The following is a 19,441-nucleotide window of genomic DNA, read 5'->3' on the forward strand; positions in this document are numbered from 1 at the left end:
ATACCCTCCCGCCCACCCCAACCAGGCATACCCTCCCGCCCACCCCAACCAGGCATACCCTCCCGCCCACCCCCAACCAGGCATACCCTCCCGCCCACCCCAACCAGGCATACCCTCCCGCCCACCCCAACCAGGCATACCCTCCCGCCCACCCCCAACCAGGCATACCCTCCCGCCCACCCCCAACCAGGCATACCCTCCCGCCCACCCCAACCAGGCATACCCTCCCGCCCACCCCAACCAGGCATATCTTTGTCTTCAGCTTTCACGCAGCGTGAGAAGCAGAAAATGAAATGCCATTTAAAATACCATTTTATTTTCTGCTTCTCGCACTACGAGCAAGCAGTGGGCCGGCGCTCCCCCGTCCTAATGGAGAAGCCGCCCCCGCTACTGAGCACAGCAGGAAGAACTGATCTATGAGGCATGTGAAGGCCCGCAGAAGCATGATAAAATGTGGGGGAAGTGGTGGTCCTATCATGATTTGTCCTCATGTGCAGATTGATTCTTGGTGGGGCTGTTTTCTGTACTGTTATTACTCTGAATGCTCCTCTTTTTCTGCCTGCAATGTTGGCTGGCGCTGCTTTATAAACAAAATGAAGAGTTACAAAAAAATATATATATTATAGGATATGTCCATGACTTTCCCATTGCACAATGACTGGCAGGTCACTGAAAGGCTTTTAAAGCTCCAAAGATTACCTCAAGGTAGAAATGCTACTACCTTCTCTTGTGTCTTAAGGACTCGGCAATTGTTTCTTACAAAGAGCCTTCCTAAAGTGCGTATCTAGTGAGTAAGGTTTTAGTAATAGGATATCCGTGATGACTCTCCCCAGAGAGTGACAGGAGGAGCGGTGTGGGGGGCGTGGCCAAGATGGCAGCAGTGACTTGCTCGGTGGTGAGGCCTGATGAACCCCCCTGCGTAGGTTATCCTGATCCCCTGCCTAGCATTAGACATGATCCATGTCCCTCACCCACCCCCGATGGCCACCTTCGCTCGCCAGGGCCCTCATGTGTGAGCGCAGTCCTCCTGTTCTGCATTGGGGCTCAGGTGCGCTCTAGCGTGGGCGTATGGACGGGCGCCCCCTGCCGTCGATGCGGCTCATGGCTGAGCCATCGCAATGTGCTGGGAGAGTGATTTGCTCTAAGGCGGATGCAGGTTTTAATCAGACATGCCCCCCCATGCTTCCTCTATGGGTAGGGAAGACAAAGATTGGAGCACTACACCGCCATTGACTGAACACCTGTTGGCGCATCAGCCTGTGTTTGGAAGTCGGGGAGTGGTTCGATAGTTGGTTATCACATCAAATATTTGTTCAACCTTTGACGAATTCCATCATTGGCCTAAAAAAGCGCACAGGTGTGGCATATGTGGGGTTGAGGCTCACGAGGTGAAACTACACTACACGAGCTATGGGCAACACCACTAACTCTTACATGTACCCCTACAATGTCTGACGTGGAATTTTGGGGCGTGGCAATGCGAGGCTAAGCTTAGATGTTCACTTCACAGTGCAACACTCCACAATAGATCTGTAGGGTAGGAATGCAGTGGTTGGGGGTCCATTGGATGGGACCCAGTTGTTGCTGGTTGCTCATTATGGCCCTAATATGAATCAAGCCACCTTTAAGGGCACGCTCACACCCTCACTACCCATGAACACGTTTGCTCCATGTATCTGAGGTGGGGACTTCAATATTGTCCCTGATATGGTTCTGGACAATTCTTCTCCTCCATTTTTGGGAGCCCCAACAATAGTCACATAGTAAACATATGATGCATTTTAGATCCAGTGATGAAGGAACACTCAACGCTATTCTTGGGTATGCAACCGTCACAAAAGAACTGATACCTTCTACTGTAGCTCTGAGGTGGGCGAATATTTAGGGCGTACCTTATACAACCATAAAGCCCTCAGATAATTGCTTTTCGACCAGGAGGCCAGGCACCCGGCCATACCCTTCACGGCTCCTCTCCACATGGACACTTCACGTTGAGATATTCTGTGCACCCGTCAGAAGCTGTGCCTGCATTTTCACTGAAAATATGGTCCACATCCTCTAACATACTCCTCAATGGGAGGCCTTTAAAGTGTTTCTTGGGGGGTGTATTTAACCTATCTATGGAAATAAATGTGGTGCTCCTCAGAAAGCTATCAGCGTTAGAAACCAAGATTAGCACCCTGGAAATTAACTCTGCCCTCAACTAGTTAGCACAGGTAAAGCTGGATTGCAATGTGACTTTAACTATTGGGTATGCAACCGTCACAAAAGAACTGATCTTTTCTACTGTAGCTCTGAGGTGGGTGAATATTTAGGGCGTACCTTATACAACCATAAACCCCTCAGATAATTGCTTTTCGACCAGGAGGCCAGGCACCCGGCCATACCCTCACGGCTCCTCTCCACATGGACACTTCACGTTGAGATATTCTGTGCACCCGTCAGAAGCTGTGCCTGCATTTTCACTGAAAATATGGTCCACATCCTCTAACATACTCCTCAATGGGAGGCCTTTAAAGTGTTTCTTGGGGGGTGTATTTAACCTATCTATGGAAATAAATGTGGTGCTCCTCAGAAAGCTATCAGCGTTAGAAACCAAGATTAGCACCCTGGAAATTAACTCTGCCCTCAACTAGTTAGCACAGGTAAAGCTGGATTGCAATGTGACTTTAACTAGGCCGCACGCCCTCAATTATATGGAATACAAGCCCTGGCAATGTATGGAGGAGGACACGGCTGGGTATGGCTTCTGCACTCAGAGCCTGCAGGGACCCCAGTAGCAGCAATACATTCCCCGCAGGGTAAGATATTGAACACTCAGGCAGAGATCAAAAAGATATTTTGGGAGGAGGAGCTTGGCGGGCATCCGAGATGGCCGCTTGAGCACAGCGCTCTCCGGACCCTCGCCGCTCCCGGCATTTTATCCTGGCTGAATCCTGATTTCTTGCAAGAATTCGTGTGGGGGACGTTTGGCTGATTACCCTGGCACTTTTCAGAAATTGATTTGGATCTCGTATTCCTGAGATATGGTGCTCTGAACTTTTGGGCTCCGCCCTTGAGGTGCGCCCGGGACGGGGTGCGGTTCTGTAGCCGTCCTGCAATTGAACAACAACGGCAGGAGATGTGGCCTTGTGGGTCCCCCCTTCCTAAGTTTCGGTTTCGATTCCGTTCCGACTTGGGCCGCGGGTGTGGATGTCGTGTTGCGACTGAGACTTGGAGGCAGATCGGCTGTTGGGCTTTCATGTGACCTATTTGCTGGCTTGGCGACCTCTACCCGAGTTGTGCCCCCTTTTTAGTGTACTTTTGATCCTGTACTTTGGGTGTCGGGCCCGTCGAACCTGGTGGCTTGTCCTGTGACGCGTCTTCAAAATGGCGGGCAGAGGGGACAGAGAGACGCGCAAGACGAAAACACCTCTGCGCGGAGCTCCAGTTCAATCAAATGTCATGGACCGTTATACCCATTCTAAGGGGTCCCCCGGAGCTGCCCTGCCTGGTTCCAGTATAGCGTCCGAACGAGTTTTGGAAGAGTCGGCGGAGCCCTCCCTACAGGATATCATGGGCGCCATCTCGGGTGTGAGGGAATCCATCGGCCTACAGTACGAGGCCTTGGCCCATAAACTTGACACCGTGGCTATTGAGGTGAATCTGATTCGTGCTGATCTCGGCAAGACGAATGAGAGGGTACAATCATTGGATATTAAATCGTCTAGCCTTACGAAGGACGTCTCGGAGCTCCAGACAGAGATCGGAAATCTCCGTCGGGGGAACGACTTCATGACCCGTCGCCTGGAGGATTTTGAAAATAGGGCGCGTCGCTGCAATGTTCGCCTGGTTGGTGTACCGGAGAACCCTGAACCCCACTCGGTGGATCTCCTGGTTGAGGATCTGGTCTTGAACCATCTGGCCCCTTCTGGTCTTACAAAATTTTTCACGGTGGAACGCGCACATCGTGTTCCAGGGGGCAAAGTCAAGCCGGGAGCCCCGCCGAGACCCATTGTAGCGAAGCTTTTTCATTATAGAGACCGGGACGCTATCCTGCAGGCCTCGCGGGTGAAGGGCCCGGTGGCCTTTGAGAATGCTACGGTGAACTTTTACCCGGACTTTTCCCAACAGGTTCAGAGACAACGTATGGAGTTTCGTGGTGCCAAGAAACGTCTTCGGGATCGGGGCCTACGTTACGCCATGCTCTTTCCCACCAGACTTCGGGTCGAATACAATGAGCGTACCCTTTTCTTTGATCGGCCAGATGCTGTTAATGACTGGCTGGACTCATTGCCTGACCGTCCTCCTGAGACTGACTCCGCCGCTCACCCTGGTGGTGCCGAAGGTGGTGTGGAGATCTAACTGTTCGGCTCTTATGTCTTATTTTGAATACATTATCAGGAGTGTTGGCCGGCGTCCCTCTACATTGTGATCATTCTGTCTTTCGTTTGTTATTTTTGTTCTTGCTGAGGTCGGGGGGAGGGTGGAACGGAGACCTTTCCTCCTCCGGGGTCTTTGTGTAGAATAGGGGTTCTTGGGCGACAGGCACACTGCAGGTTGGGGTGGCTCTTTAGCTTTTTGCAGGGGTGCAGGGTGGGGGGTGTTTCTCTTCAGTTTGGGGGAGGGGGGTTGGGAAGTTTTTTCTTTTCTGTGTGTTGTTTTCAAGGCGAGTTGCTCCTGTGTTTGCTGCTGTTTCTGATGTCTAGCTCATGGACGAGGGGTCTTGGCTCGGGCGGCTGGGATGGGGGGTAGAGGGTTGAAATTTCTTTCCTGGAACGTTAATGGCCTGGGAGATCGTATTAAGCGCAGTGTGGTCTTAAAATGTATACGACGTTTGTCACCGGACATTGTTTTCATGCAAGAAACCCATTTGATTGGTAATGTTTGTTATGCAATGAATAGATGGGGCTACCGCCTTGTGGCGCACTCGGGGTTTACCTCCGGATCTAGGGGTGTGGGTATTCTTGTTCGAACCTCCCTCCCCCTGGCGATCGATGAGGTGATTCAAGATGATCGTGGGAGATATACTGTCTTGGTGGGTAGATATGAAGGCCGCACCCTATCTCTCTTCAATGTTTATGTTCCCCCGGGTTTGCAGGCTTCTACTTTTACTGATTTGGGCCGTGTTTTGTTAGATCTCCCTGATAGTACTCTCTTTCTGGCCGGTGATTTTAATTCGGTGCTTTCCGGCCTTCACGATCGCCATCCCCCTAGAGATACCCCGCAGGCTCAGCAGTGGTTGGGTGGGTTTCTAGATACCTTTGGCCTTGTGGACTGCTGGCGACTGTTGCATCCTACTCAGCTCCAATACACCTTCCATTCTGGGGCTCATGGCAGTCTGTCTCGGCTGGATTATTTCCTGATGCCCGCGGCCCAATCGTCGGCGGTTCGTGAGATTTTACATTTGCCAAGGGGTATTTCTGATCACTCGCCGCTCTGGCTTCGTTTCGAGGTTGGGGTAGAGGCGGCGGGCCGAGTGGCTCCCATTAACCCTTGGTATCTTTCCTCCCCTGAGACTCGTACCCTCTTGCTCAAGTCCATGGATGCATATTTCCTGGAAAACGAGGGGTCGGTCTCTTCGGCTGTGTCCCTGTGGGAAGCCTTTAAAACTGTGATTCGTGGACAGGCCCTTTCCTTGATTGTTGAGGCTAAGAAGGCTGGGAGGAGGGAGGTGGTGGACCTTGAGGGGGAGATCTCTGCTTTGGAGGACGAGTTGGAGTCTGGTGTCACACCTGACAAACTCCATGCCCTGGGTCTAAAACAGTTTGCATATAAATCTCTGGTCACTGACGCTGCAAAGGTGATGTTTCGTGAGCAACAGGGCAGATTGTACGATGTGGGTGACAAGGCGGGCAAACTCCTAGCGTGGTTGGACAAGAAAGAAAGAGTTAATCGTGTGGTGCCCGTGATTCAGTCTGCGAGTGGTGAGAATGTGATTGATCCGACCGCCATTGTTGATCGTTTTGCGGAATATTTCCGTGTGGTATATGCTCCCGTGTCTGTGAGGGATGTTGCCGACTCCCGCCTTCTTCTGCGTGATATCACTTTGCCCTGTGTCACCGACTTGGACCGTATTGCTTTGGACTCCCCTTTTACGAATGATGAGATAGCCACTGCAGTTCGTTCGCTCCGTTCGGGCAAAGCATTGGGCCCGAACGGTTTGCCTATTGAGTTGTACAAGTTACGCCCCGATAAGGTGGCGCCGTATCTTCGCGCCATGTTTCTAGAATCTCGTGAGCGGAACATACTTCCTTATGATCAGCGTCTGGCGACAATCGTCGTCATTCCCAAAGAGGGTAAACCGCGTGACCTCTGTTCCTCGTATAGGCCCATATCCCTATTAAATGTTGAACCTAAGGTATTGGCTAAACTTTTGGCGACCCGTCTCCTTTCGGTTCTCGGGGATTTGGTCCATCCGGATCAGTCTGGCTTTATCCCGCATCGCAACACTGCTCTGAATTTACGTCGCCTCCACGGCGTGCTGGCGAGGGCGGGGCTTTTGACTGAACCGGCCATTTTGGCGTCCCTGGATGCCTCCATGGCCTTTGACACTGTGGAGTGGCCCTATTTATGGGCGACTCTTGAGAAATTCGGATTCGGGTGCGAGTTTATTAGCTGGGTTAGACTGTTGTACGCGGAACCTCTGGCGCAAGTTGTAGTGAACGGTAGAGTGTCGGCTCCCTTCTCCTTGGGCAGGGGTACCCGTCAGGGTTGCCCCTTGTCCCCTCTGTTGTTTGCGCTCGCTCTTGAACCGTTGGCGGCCTGGCTCCGTTGGGAACCGTCCCTTAAAGGGATTCGTTGGGCCCCGGATTTCGAAGACCGCGTCTCGCTTTATGCGGACGACATCCTCTTGTATCTTACTTCCCCTCGCAAGTCTTTATCTGTTTTATTTGACGTTCTTGCGTCCTTTGGCGCTAACTCAGGCCTCGTCATCAACTGGTCTAAGTCCTGTGTATACGTTTTATCTGGTATCTTGCCTCCGTTGCCGAGTAGACTTCCTCTTCAGGTGGTCCGGGATGGCTTCAAATACTTGGGGGTTTTTGTTACCTTGGACCCGTCCCTTCGTTTTGATCGTAATCTCCTTCCCCCGTTGCTTAGGCTCCGTTTGGACGTTGCCCGTTGGCGCAAACTTCCCTTGTCTCCCCTGGGTCGGGCGGCCCTGTTTAAGATGATGTCACTACCGCGGTTTCTCTACGCTCTCCAGAATTATTATGATCCTATCCCTAAGACCTATTTTCGGGAGATTGAGAGCCTTCAGAGACAACTTATTTGGGATGGGCGACCGCGCATTGCTCTCGCGAAACTTTCCATCCCGTGGTATGATGGGGGCATGGCGCTCCCCGATGTTAAGAGATACTACTGGGCTTCCCATCTGTCCGCTATTAATCACGCTATGTTCTCGCCAGGTCGTAATCCGGCGTTTGAGATGGATAAACTTCAGCTTCCGGGAGGTGACTTTAACAGAGTGCTCTACTCTCGCTCCGCTGGGCGCCATCTTGTGGGACCTACTTTGACTGCTTTGACGGTGTGGCGTGCCGCGAATGTGGGCCTGGGCTGGGAGGATCGCTTGACGTTGGCGACGCCGCTTTATGCTTCAGAACGTCTGGGCGGTCTTTGGTCTTCCAAGGGTTTTGACCGTTGGGACTTGATTGGGATCTCTAAAGTGGGGGATGTGTACTCTAAGGGTTCTGTGCGCCCGTTTCAGGCCCTCCAGGCTGACTACGGCCTGAGTAGTCGGGAATTCTTTCGTTATTTACAGGTCAGGCACGCTTTGGTTTCGGTATTTGCTCCTGGTGAGATTCCGCCTGACTCTTCCCCACTTGAAGACCGTATCCTTGACGAACATCTTCCTGATAGCACTATCTCCCTGATCTATAAAAAGTTGATTAACAATCGGACTGACTTATTGGCCCGACTTCGGGAACAGTGGGTGGGAGATGGGTTGGAACTTGATGATGAGGATTGGCAATCGGCCCTCTCCTCCCCGAAGGAGGTGGCTATACCGGCTCGACTCCGTCTGGTCCAATTGAAGATCCTTCATCGGGTGTACGTGACGGGACCGCGACTGATGGTGATGGGCTTTTCCTCCGATGGATTGTGTAAGCGTGGATGTGGTTTGCGTGCTACTTTCCTGCATATTCTTTGGGAGTGCCCGATGGTGGCTGCTTATTGGGTGGCTGTGCTTGATCTGATGACTGTGGTGACAGGGATGTCCTTGCGTCCGGAACCTCGTCGCTGTCTTTTGAATGTTTGGGATCCCACTGACTATTCGGTGGCACAGACTAGATGGGCCACCCTGGGCTATATGATTGCGAAGCGAGATATTGCGCAACTCTGGGGGGCCTCCAGGCCCCCGGCCCTCTCGCAATGGGAGGATAACATGGATTGGTCCATGTTCCGTGAGAAAACTGTCTATGTGGCCAGGGGCAGACCCAGGGCATGGGTGAAGGTGTGGGGTCAATGGAATGAATACCGTGGCGACATTTGTACTCCTCCCCTTGTGGACACTATCGAGATTACCCTGTCTCCTTAGGCTAGCGTTCCCGGAATCTTCATATAGGGACTGAGCTGGTGTTTCCGGCTCCCCCCCCCCTTCTTCCTGATCTCTGCACCCCTCCCCCCCCCCCCCTCCGAACTCCTTAGTGCTTAGAATTTTGCTACTGCACTTCCGTTGCTGTCCCCCCCTTGCGTCCCTTGGGCTGACCTTCAGTGATACACTCTCGCCTTTTTGTATGTTTGTTCTTTTATATACATAAAACCTGTTTTTGTCCTGTATATAATGTGGAGTATTGCATTGTTGATTGACTGTTACCTCTGCGGGCATATATGATATGTGTCTACTCCTTTTTAGCGGCTGGCCCGTGTGGTTGTAGGCCCATCCTTGTACCTTCTTGCTTGCTCAAATAAAGGTTTTTAAAAAAAAAAAAAAAAAGATATTTTGCTCCCACTACAGTAGGCTCTATGCTGCCCCAGCAGGAGTGGGGTTACTTGCATTGAGGGGTACTTGGGCAATCTAGGTCTGCTAGAAGGGACCCAACTTCAACGAATTGAACTGGATGTCGCACTAGCAGTGGATGAGATACATTTGGTTGTCCAACAAATGAAGAGGGGTAAGACCCCCGGTGCTGACGGGCTGCCTGAGGAGTTTTATACCACGTTCGACTAACAACTGGCTCCCAAACTGATGCAGGTGTTTGAGGGGGGCTCCCTAACCCAATGAAGACGGGACTTACTGTGCTCTCTGAACCTGATAGGGACCCTCTGTTGGTAGGGCCATATGATCCATTATCTCGATTGAACCCAGACTACAAGATATTAAGTAAAATAGAAGCGAATTGACTGGTTCCAATCGCACAAACTCTAGTGGACCTAAAATAAATTAATTCCGGGGAGGAATACATTCTTAAACCTATGTCGCCGAATCAGGACTATGGATTGGGCCCGCTCCTCTGAGACTTCCCCATAGGTAGCGTCACTGGACATGGAAAAAGCCTTCGACACACTGGGGTAGGCCAACCTTCTCACAGTACTCCGCAGGCTGGGGCTGGGGCCAGGTTTCTATCTTGGATATAACTTCTTTAATCCTCCCCGATGTCTAGAATAAAATCAAGTTGTGTCTGAACCCATTCGGAGAGAGAGGAACACACCAGGGATGTCCTCTCGCCCACATTCTATTTGCGCTCGCCATGGAGTCTCTGGCATGTGTGTTGCATGCTAAGGGGCCAGATGGGAGAATACAGGTGGATGGGAGGTGGCGTATAGTGTCCCTATATGCTGATAACGCTTTGATTTACCTCCATGAGGATGGAGAAATATAGCCCATCTGATTTGGTAGTTCGTCCGGGTTTAAGATCAACTTGGATAAGTAATTTAATTTCTCCCTAATCCCTTTGACATCTCCCCCCCATGATGCATGACAGCGCCTCACATCCCCTCACTTGGCAGTTTGGTACCATCAAATATCTGTGGGTCTACCATTCACACCGAAAGTGATTCGATAGCTGGTAATTTGGGACAAGCATTGACAGCTATTAGAGCTTTAACTCTCTTCTAGTGTGGACTGTCATTATCTCCCATGGGGCAGGTGGCAATCTCCAAGATGCTAGCACTCCCTCGGTTGCTTTATTCTTTTATCAGTGATCCCTGTGGCATTGGGCCAGAGGTTTCCTCAGGGATCTTCAGTCCCAATTAATAACCCTGATTTGGGGTGCAGATAGCTGTAAAGCAGCCATTTCCAAATGATATGCTCCCATGCGGTGGGCTGATTAGGGGCTCCGACCTATGAACACTAATACGTTTCACCTCAACTCCAGTTGCTGGCACAGTGGTTGGGTGGTGATTGCCATCAGGTGTTAGGGAATTCGTTAACTGCTCTATGGGTGAGCGATATATTAGAGTGGCTACTGGGATGGATTTCGACGGTGGCCCATAACAAAGAGAACGTGCCTGAAGGTGCTGGAGGACGCGTCTAGACTCAAGGGGCAGGTGAGTCCTGTACTTCTTAGAGCTCCCTCTAAGGGTCCCTGCACAATGTCCATCCTTGGACAGTAGTGATGCTGCTCACTTGGGGGCACTTGTTTACTTAGATCTTTCAAGGAGCTAACGGAGGACACGGGCCCCCCCAAGGCCACTTTCTCCTTCACTCTGCCCTGACTTGGCAGCTTTTTCAACTTTTGAACAGAACTCATGATGCCCCTGAGACTTTCCCCTTACTGCAGACCCTACTAGTACATGGGTGGACCAGGAAGACAGTAACTTGCCCCTGTAGTGCAATACAACACAGGGGAGGGCTGTGCCTTCCTGCAGTAAAGGAAAAATAAGAGGCTGATGTAGGACGCAAATTGATGAAAGCCCAATGGGTACAATGTTTTTCCAAAGTTGAAAGTATCTCTCTCAACACACTTCTTAAATATGTGAATTTCAACTACCTACACCACACCTGCCTGTCTCCTTTGTGATTAGCCCACTTGTTACCTTGTGTAAACCATACGTAACCGAGGTACACTGAGGTGGACGCTGCCTTTTACCACGTGGTGTATCTGTGTCTGACCATTGCAGCGTACGGGGATGCAGTGTTGAGATATTTATCAGGTATTATGGGGAGGCAGATCTCTAAAATGGCCACACACTGCTTGTTAAGACTGATGAACAGTTAAAAAAACACCCAAAACATGCAGATTCCTGGACCTCACCTCAAATATGTCCAAACGGTGCATACCTGGTGCATGGCCTTGAAGGCCTCCTTGGACCTCCCCACTGATGAGTTGGTTTAGAGACCTAAAGAAGGGACTGTGTGCTGTAATTGGGTCTGACTTCATTACACCCTTGAGCCCCCTCCTCAATGTGTTTTCTCATCCTCACCTGTCTGGTGTCCCTGTGGTTGTTGGTGGTTGTCCTAAGTCAATATGTTTAATGTACTGTTTGTTAAATCTGTAAACCCCAGTGTACCACTGACTGTAATCCAAGACAGTGTGTTGAAGAGATATGTTGTAGTGGGAAGACAAAGTCATGTTGGTTGAAAACCAAAAAAGAAATTTCAGGAAAAAAGAAGCAGAAGACCCAGCTGTGAGGTTATTTCTGTGAGCAGCGTCACTGGATTGATATCTAATGCGAAGTAGGAGACTGTGGGGCAAATGTACAGGCCCCTATCGCCACGGGAATGTCACTTTGTGTGACGTTGTGGTGGCGATAGGGGCCTTGCCTTATTTACAAGCCCCTATCGCCACTGGAATGTCACTTTTTACGACGTTGTGGTGGCGATAGGGGCCTCGCCTTATTTACGAGGCAGCGTTAACCCACATAATGTAGCTTAACGCTGCCTTGTAAATAAGGCCCCCTTTCACTCTATACTTGCAGTGAAAGAGGTGGGCAGTGGGTGTTGTGGTGGGAGTTCCACCGCAACACCCATTCATTTGGACTCTGCCCCCTATTTACAAGGGCAGCGTAAATAGGAGGCAGCGCCAACATTAGGACCAGGGAAAACCTGGCCTTAAGTTGGCGAAACGAGGAGAAATGCATTATTTCTCTTCGCTTTTAGGTCTCGCCTAGCAGCGCACATGCGCTGCCTATGCAAAAAATACCTTTTGGATTCGCTTAGGCTTTTAAGCCAAACACGTGCACGCGTTCCATTGCCTTCAATGGCAACGCGTGCACGTGAGAAGATTCACTTGCGGGAGTGCGCGCCACCATATGGTAGCAATTAATGCTCCCGCAAGTGAATCAACAGCTGCCCCTGCCCACTTTCGCTTTCACGGCCCGCGCGGCCGTTACTTTTACGGCCGCGTGGCCAATCCTTGTTTATATATTTATCAGCCGCCCTAGGCTAATTTTCCTAAAGGGCGGCAGTAGTCCACTGAAGTGCTTCAACTCTCCCTTTGCTGCCTTCACTTGTGCGGTCTGCACACCCTGCACAAACTAGGCTGCTCCTGCTCATGGCGGCAAGCCGGGGAAGACATACTGCTGGAAGCCCGTGGGTGGTGATTCCCCCTGTTGTCGGCGTGTGGGAGCGGACATGCTGCCCTGTTGCCACATGCACTTATTTCCATCCTGCCGATGGCCAGGGAATGTTCATTGTGCTGACAGCGGTGAGGATAGACACACTGCTGGAAGCCATAACGCCTGTGGCTTTGAATGTGTGTGTGAAAGAACATGCTGCTGCACTGCCACACGCACCTATTTTAATCCTGCTGATGATGATGGCAGGTAGGGCGAGGAGCTGGAAGCCGTCCCGCTCATGGTTTGTTATTTCCCCTTTTGCCAGTGTGCGGGAGAGAATGAGCTGCTCGTTTGCCACATTCACTCATTTTCATCCTGCTGATGGCCAGAGAAGACGCATTGCTCGAAGCCATGCCACCCGTGGCTTTTGGAGTGCGGGAGAGAACTCGCTGCTGAATTGCCACGTACACTTATTTCGATCCTGCAGATGACCAGGGAAGAAGTGCTGCCGGAAGGCATACCGCTCACGGCTTTAAGCATGCCGGAGAGAATGCGCCGCTGTGTTCCCACATGCACTTATTTTCATCGTGCTTGACAGTGGCATGGGGTAGATGCACTGCTGGAAGCCATACAGCCAGCGCCTTTTGGTGTATGTGAGAGAACTCACTGCTAATTGCCACATATACTTATTTTTAGCCTGCTGATGATGGTGGGAGGGGAAGGTGAGGAACTTGACGCCGTACCGCCCACGGCTTGTTTTAATTTGTAGTATTTTAGCTTTGTGTTGCCTCGGATTCGATATGTTTCATACTATCAGTTCATCTGTGAAGTTTGAGTGTTAAACAGTACTTGTTTACAGTTTCTAATATCCATTGTCCATTCCCTCCAAATATTTTAAGAAACTCACCTCCATTTTATCTTCCTTTTTGTGGAAATCACACATGTCTATCTCAAAATTGATCTGCCCAAAATCAGAGGGTGGGGTGAATTTCGCTGATTTCCCTATTTATCACAAATCCTTTCAAAGTGGCTTTCTGACCCTTCAAACTATCTTCCTAAATGAGCTATGCTACAAAAAACCTTCCTTTCACCATTTTCATTTCAGGAGTATCTTTCCTTCACACGTTCACAGCAATCTATTTCCACCCCTATACTCAAACATACTTCCAAGATAATACCGCCTGCTATCCTAACCTCATTCATTACCCCGTCAATCTGGCATAATAAACATATTTTGATCAATAACAAGCATTTCTTTTGGAAATCCTGGAGACAATGTTGTATAATTTAGGTTCATCAACTTTATGATCAAGATCATATAATGTCCTTCGAACAGGCTAGTACGTTGTTTACCTTACCTACATCCTTTAAGTCCAAATGCTCTCTTTTATTGGAAGCTATTCGAAATGCCCACGCACAATTCACGTTGTTCCAGCTAACTGCTTCACATGAGCTTATTCATGCAGATAAGCTAAGGACCCTGTTCTTAATGCATCCAAGGCATCCACTATTTATACCTTCTTGCATACTTCACTCCGTCCGAGAGACAAAACCAAGGTAGAATTGATGTAGGAAACCGATTTATAGACTTCCTGGTCGATAGACTTTTGGGGTAAAATCTGGCTTAAAATTCGTAAATCCTCTAGAGCAGCTGGTACCACACAAACGCTATTTTTCACATATAATAGACTCCTACTTTATCCACTTACACTTCATACAAGACACTCTCATCTTCCAGATCTTTGCTGGTCGTGTTCAATACCACGTGCCAACTCATTTCACATGCTTTTCGCAACTTATTGTTGGCAGTGGCCTTTCAGCAAATTACCAAGAATTGGAAGGATTTTACCAAACTATCCTACCAGGCATGGTGGTATGCTGTTTGTTATAATCACAGACTGGATACAACCTTTGTAAATCCATTACACATGGCACCAAAGCGCTTAGACTTATGGTCCCCTGTTACACTTTTCCTTGACACAAATGCAAAACGCTCACTGTGTCCGACTCCTTCACAACAATAAGTAGCTAAACCCCCATGACATCTTTTAGATTGATATTACATGCTTTATTTTGTATTTTGTTTTATCCTTTGCACTTCTGCATCGTATACATGATGCAATTTTGTTCATATGTTGATGTTTTCTTCTTATGCATGATATATTTCATTTTATCTAAGTTGAACCATACCTGTTTTCTGATTATATAATTGATATATTGTATGTACTTCTTTTATTTTCTATTGTTCTCATTTATTCTGTATTGATGCGCTATTTACCCTAATAAACTTACTTTTGAACTTAAAACAGTATGCGTTGCAACTGCTGTGGAACACTGTATAATTGCAGTTTATTGTTACTGGTGACGTGTTGATGTGTCTTATTATTAAGGTGCGCGCCTCAGCAAGAGCAGAATACCTGCGTATGTTCATGATATAAGACTTATATTTAGCTCCAGAGTAAAAGGGAGATTCGATGTGAAAATAATACGTTTGCGTCTCGTGTGGTTACCCTAGCACTGCTCGGGGTACCACGCGGGTGGACGGCGTCCCCCCACTTATTTTACCGAGAGACGCCGTCCCCCCTGCCAAACAGCTGGACTTCACTCTTTGGCCTCTCTGGGACAAGGAGCTCGGCACCTTTCGTGGCGTCACTTCCTGTCGTGACGTCACTTCTGGTGACAGCGTCCCCCCACTTCTTTTTTTACGACTTGTGCCCTGCGCTAGCAGGCTCTACTTAGCTGCTTCTATTTCCGTGACATGCGCTGCTATTACCCAGTTGTATCACTGAGTCAGGGGAAAGCCATAAACTAACTTGATCCAAGGGTGTTGAAGCAGGATGGACCTCTGCTATGCACCATGTCGTCAGCAAATCTTAGACTTGGCATGCATATGGGCAAATGACATAGGACTGAGGTCGATGAACTGGGTACCATTGAGTTGGGTAACAATAAGCATCTGTTATTCAGCTGCAAGATGCCCTTGGGTGCACGTGCGCTTTACAAATGCACAATATGTTTTGTGCGTGCGCGCACCACACAGTTGTGTAGAATGTATGAAGGTATTTATTGCTATTGCTCAGTGTGGTAACAGCCAGAACTGGTGAGATACAAAGGATCGAGTGGCCCACGAAATCCCTCGGCTCTAAACACTGCTGATCAATAGCGAGTCACTCCCTACACAGGTGAGGATTCTGTGATAATGTTTGTTCGCATGTAGCAGTTCCAAACTAAGGAGCCAGGACGCAAGGAGTTAAACCTGTCAAGCTATAATTACATAGAAGCTGCCTTATGAAAATGTGCCCAGTTGGTTTGCTCTGCAGTCATTGTAACATGCAGTTTGTGAGCGAGGAACCAATGTTTCCTTACATTAACCCCTCCCACGCTTACGACGGAACCTCTCCGTCACGCCCCTCGGGTGGGCTGTGCTGGTGACGGAGCGGTTCCGTCACGGCCCGCTTGCCTGCGCGGTGCTGATTTCACGCCTGCGCGGCGCATTCTATTGAGCGGGCGGGGCCGTGACAGAACCGCTCTGTCACAAGCACAGCCCACCTGAGGGGCGTGACGGAGCAGTTCAGTCATAAGCGTCTGAGTGCCGCGCACGCCCCCCCCCGCCCCTTAGCGCTGCGGCGGAATTGCCGCCGCAGCGAAAGGGTTAATGTAGCGACCTATGGCAATGACATCGGATTTGACTTTTCCCTTGCAGTAATAGGAGTATGCATGTGTGTTTGTTTGTACACTTCTTCCAAACAATATGTTTTTATTGGCCGTCATGTATTCCCTCTATGGTGATAAAAGATTTTTGTAGCTGCAGTCAGTACGGTACGCTGACATCTGTAAACGTCGCCTCCTCAAAGCTCACATCACTAGTACTGGGGATTAGGACACTGCTTCTGAGGCAACCGATCGCAAGATACTGGTCCCTACGCGATCTATTATATATTATTTAGTCTGGAGGTGTCATCTTTCATTTCAGAATTAATCAGTCAGCGTCCTGACACTTGATATGACCATATTTTACAGGTGCTTGCTATATTTCTCATATTTCCTTTTGTGCGCTCATGGCCTTTTTAATAATTTCGTTTTTTTAAATTTTCTTCTTCATAGATTTGTATTTCAATACATTACTCTGTGAATTCAATCTAAGGTAAAGGAAATAAGTAGACATGAATTTAATCTACGTTACCCTCCTAGTGGTCTTTTTTCCAATTCGATTTGTAGGAATTTCCAGACTCCTGAGAATATTTTGTGCATTAAGGCCCATATGTATCATCAACCTGATTTGCGATTCTGAAATAGCGATTTTTTAGAAATCGCTATTTCAGAATCGCAAATAGGGATGTATGTACAAATTCGCAATTTTTTTGCGAATTCTTAGTATTCCTTAAATGCGATTAGCAAATTGCGAATCGCAATTAAGGAATACTTTCCCATTCATTTCTATGGGCCAGGAGGCCCATAGGAATGAATGGGAAGTTATTCTCAATTTGCGATTCGCAATTTGAGAATCGCAAATTGAGAATAATTTCAAGGGTGCAGGGGCGTCCAAAGGACACCCTGTTGCACCCCTGAAATAAGCATGGGTGTACATGTGGTGCACATACATGCCCTAAGGGCATGTATAATAATAATAATAATATAGAATTTTCTAAAGCGCGAACAGCTACCTCAACAAGGAGGTGTCCCGGCGCTACAGGAACACATTTTGACCATAAGGACTAAGAGGGATTTGCAACTAGTGTGGTTGGGTAAAGAGCCATGTTTTCAGCATGTGCTTGAAGCAAGGCTCGGAAGGGGCCTGCTGAAGAGCTGGGGGTAGGGAGTTCCAAAGTGTTGCCACGTTGGCTGAGAAAGTCCCGCCCCCTAGCCGAGCTCTTTTTGCTCGAGGCACAACAATCAGAGCACGGCTGTTGGATCGGAGGGAGCGGGCTTGGGTATATCTCGGTAGTCGGGCTTTCAGATAGTTTGGGCAAGTGCCATACAGAGATCTGAAAGCTAGTGTGAGTGCCTTAAACTTGATCCGGCTTGCTACCTGTAGCCAGTGAAGTGAGAGGAGATGCGGAGAGACCGAATGCTTAAAAGGAATCCGTATTAATAGTCTCGCAGCCGCATTTTGGACCAGTTGCAGTCGCTGTACCAGGTATTTAGGTAAGCCCAGATACAAACCTTTAGCGTAATCCAGCCTCGATGTTACTGTGGCATGGATTACAGTTTTTCGGCAATTTACCGGTAAGAGTCTCAGAATCTTACGTAGGTTCCTCAACTTACATAGGCAGCAGCCAGCTGTTTGCTGGATGTGTGATGCAAAGGATAGACTGTCATCCCACCGCACTCCCAGGTTTTTTGCCGAATGGCTGGGCGAGGGAGCTTGTCCCATCTCCGTCGGCCACCAGAGATCAGAAGGGGGGGGCCTTTGCCAAAAAAAATCACTTCTGTCTTATAAGCGTTGAGTTTCAATTTATTTGTGTTCATCCAGCAGGCTACATCTTGAAGACAACCTTTGAAGCTCAAGAAGGACGCTTCCGACACCTCTGGGTACGGAAACACCAGTTGGGTGTCGTCGGCGTAGGAGATTGCTTTGACCCCCCAATTGGCAATCAGCGTAAACAGTGGAGCTAGGTATATATTAAACAATAATGGGCTGAGAGCCAATCCCTGAGGGACGCCGCAACTAAGGGCCTTAGGTGTTGAGGAGGTTGTCCCCAACGCCACCTTCTGTGTTCTCTGGGTCAGATACGATTGTAACCAGCCCAATGCCTGTATGTGCGTCACATGGCACTTTGAAAAACGCAAAAAAGTGCATTTTTCAAGGAATTCGCAAACTACCACCAACTTGAAGTTGGTGGTAATTTGCTATTCCTTAAGGACAATTTGCTTTTTTTTTTGCTTCATACATTGCATTTAAGGAATTGCAAATTTTGCGATTCCTTGTTTTGCACCAGATTTTCCTTAATACATACCATTTGGCAAATTCACAATCGCAAACGCCAAAATTCTGCGAATTTCAGCGTTTGCGAATGCGAATTTGCTTGATACATATGGCCCTAAATCCCAAGTGCTTTTTAGGTCTCGCCTACAGGTGCCTTATGCGGGATGTTGTTGTAGACCTACTGTCTCTCATATATTAGGGCTTTGGGTCTGCCCTTGCCTTCGATTCGAAGGCTCTCTTGTGTATCTCATGTCCTTGTTCTTATGCAATGGATTGCCTCCCTATTTTGTGTTTGTCCTGCCTCTGGTGCATTTCTTGTTTCCTGTGTGCTTATTGAATGATCTGTGTCCTCACAGCTTGCATACAGGGAACTACTGTTTTCATTTGTTTTCTTGTTCACTCCCTTGGGTGCTGCCTCCCTCCCCACAGCCATCAATCTATGTGCCCCTCCCCCAACAGCTATTCCATTACTTCAGGTTAGAAAAAATATGCACCCGCATTTTCATTGCTCCTTGCCCCATCCATCGGCGCTCTCGCCAATGGCAGCATTGACTTCCTCCCCTCCATCCCGATACTTTGTTGTTCCTCTGTATTTCCAAGTTGCATTTTTTTTTACTGTTTTTTTGGGAGAGCCTGGACGTTGCAGATTGCTTCTGGGCCTCTTTTAGCAATAGGTGCTTTTCTGCACATTTTGCTAATTTTTTCTCTCAACGGCCCCTTTTGTGCATATTTTCCCCATCAACTTTTAATGATAAAAAAAACAAGTAGTGGCTAGATGATCACAAAATGTAGCTATTATAACTCCTAAGTCTAAAGCAAGTGGGAGACTGTTAGCGCTAAAGCCATCAGACACCACAGTGGGACAACGTTTCATCTAAGCAACATAATATCTTGTACCGTTGGCATGACTCATTCATGGTACTCTAACATCCAACAGCAGCACACATTAGATGGAATGTGTCAGATGACTCCAGTTCTGCCTATAGCCAGTTAGTCAGTAGTCCACCACAGCCAGTGCTTAATTTGTAAGGAAATAAGTGCCAGGGCTTTCGTCAGGAGGCATCTGCAGCTTGCACCGCCCATTGCCCCGGCCAGCGC

Source organism: Lissotriton helveticus, chromosome 4_1, assembly GCF_964261635.1.
Source record: "Lissotriton helveticus chromosome 4_1, aLisHel1.1, whole genome shotgun sequence".
Lineage (NCBI taxonomy): Eukaryota > Metazoa > Chordata > Amphibia > Caudata > Salamandridae > Lissotriton > Lissotriton helveticus.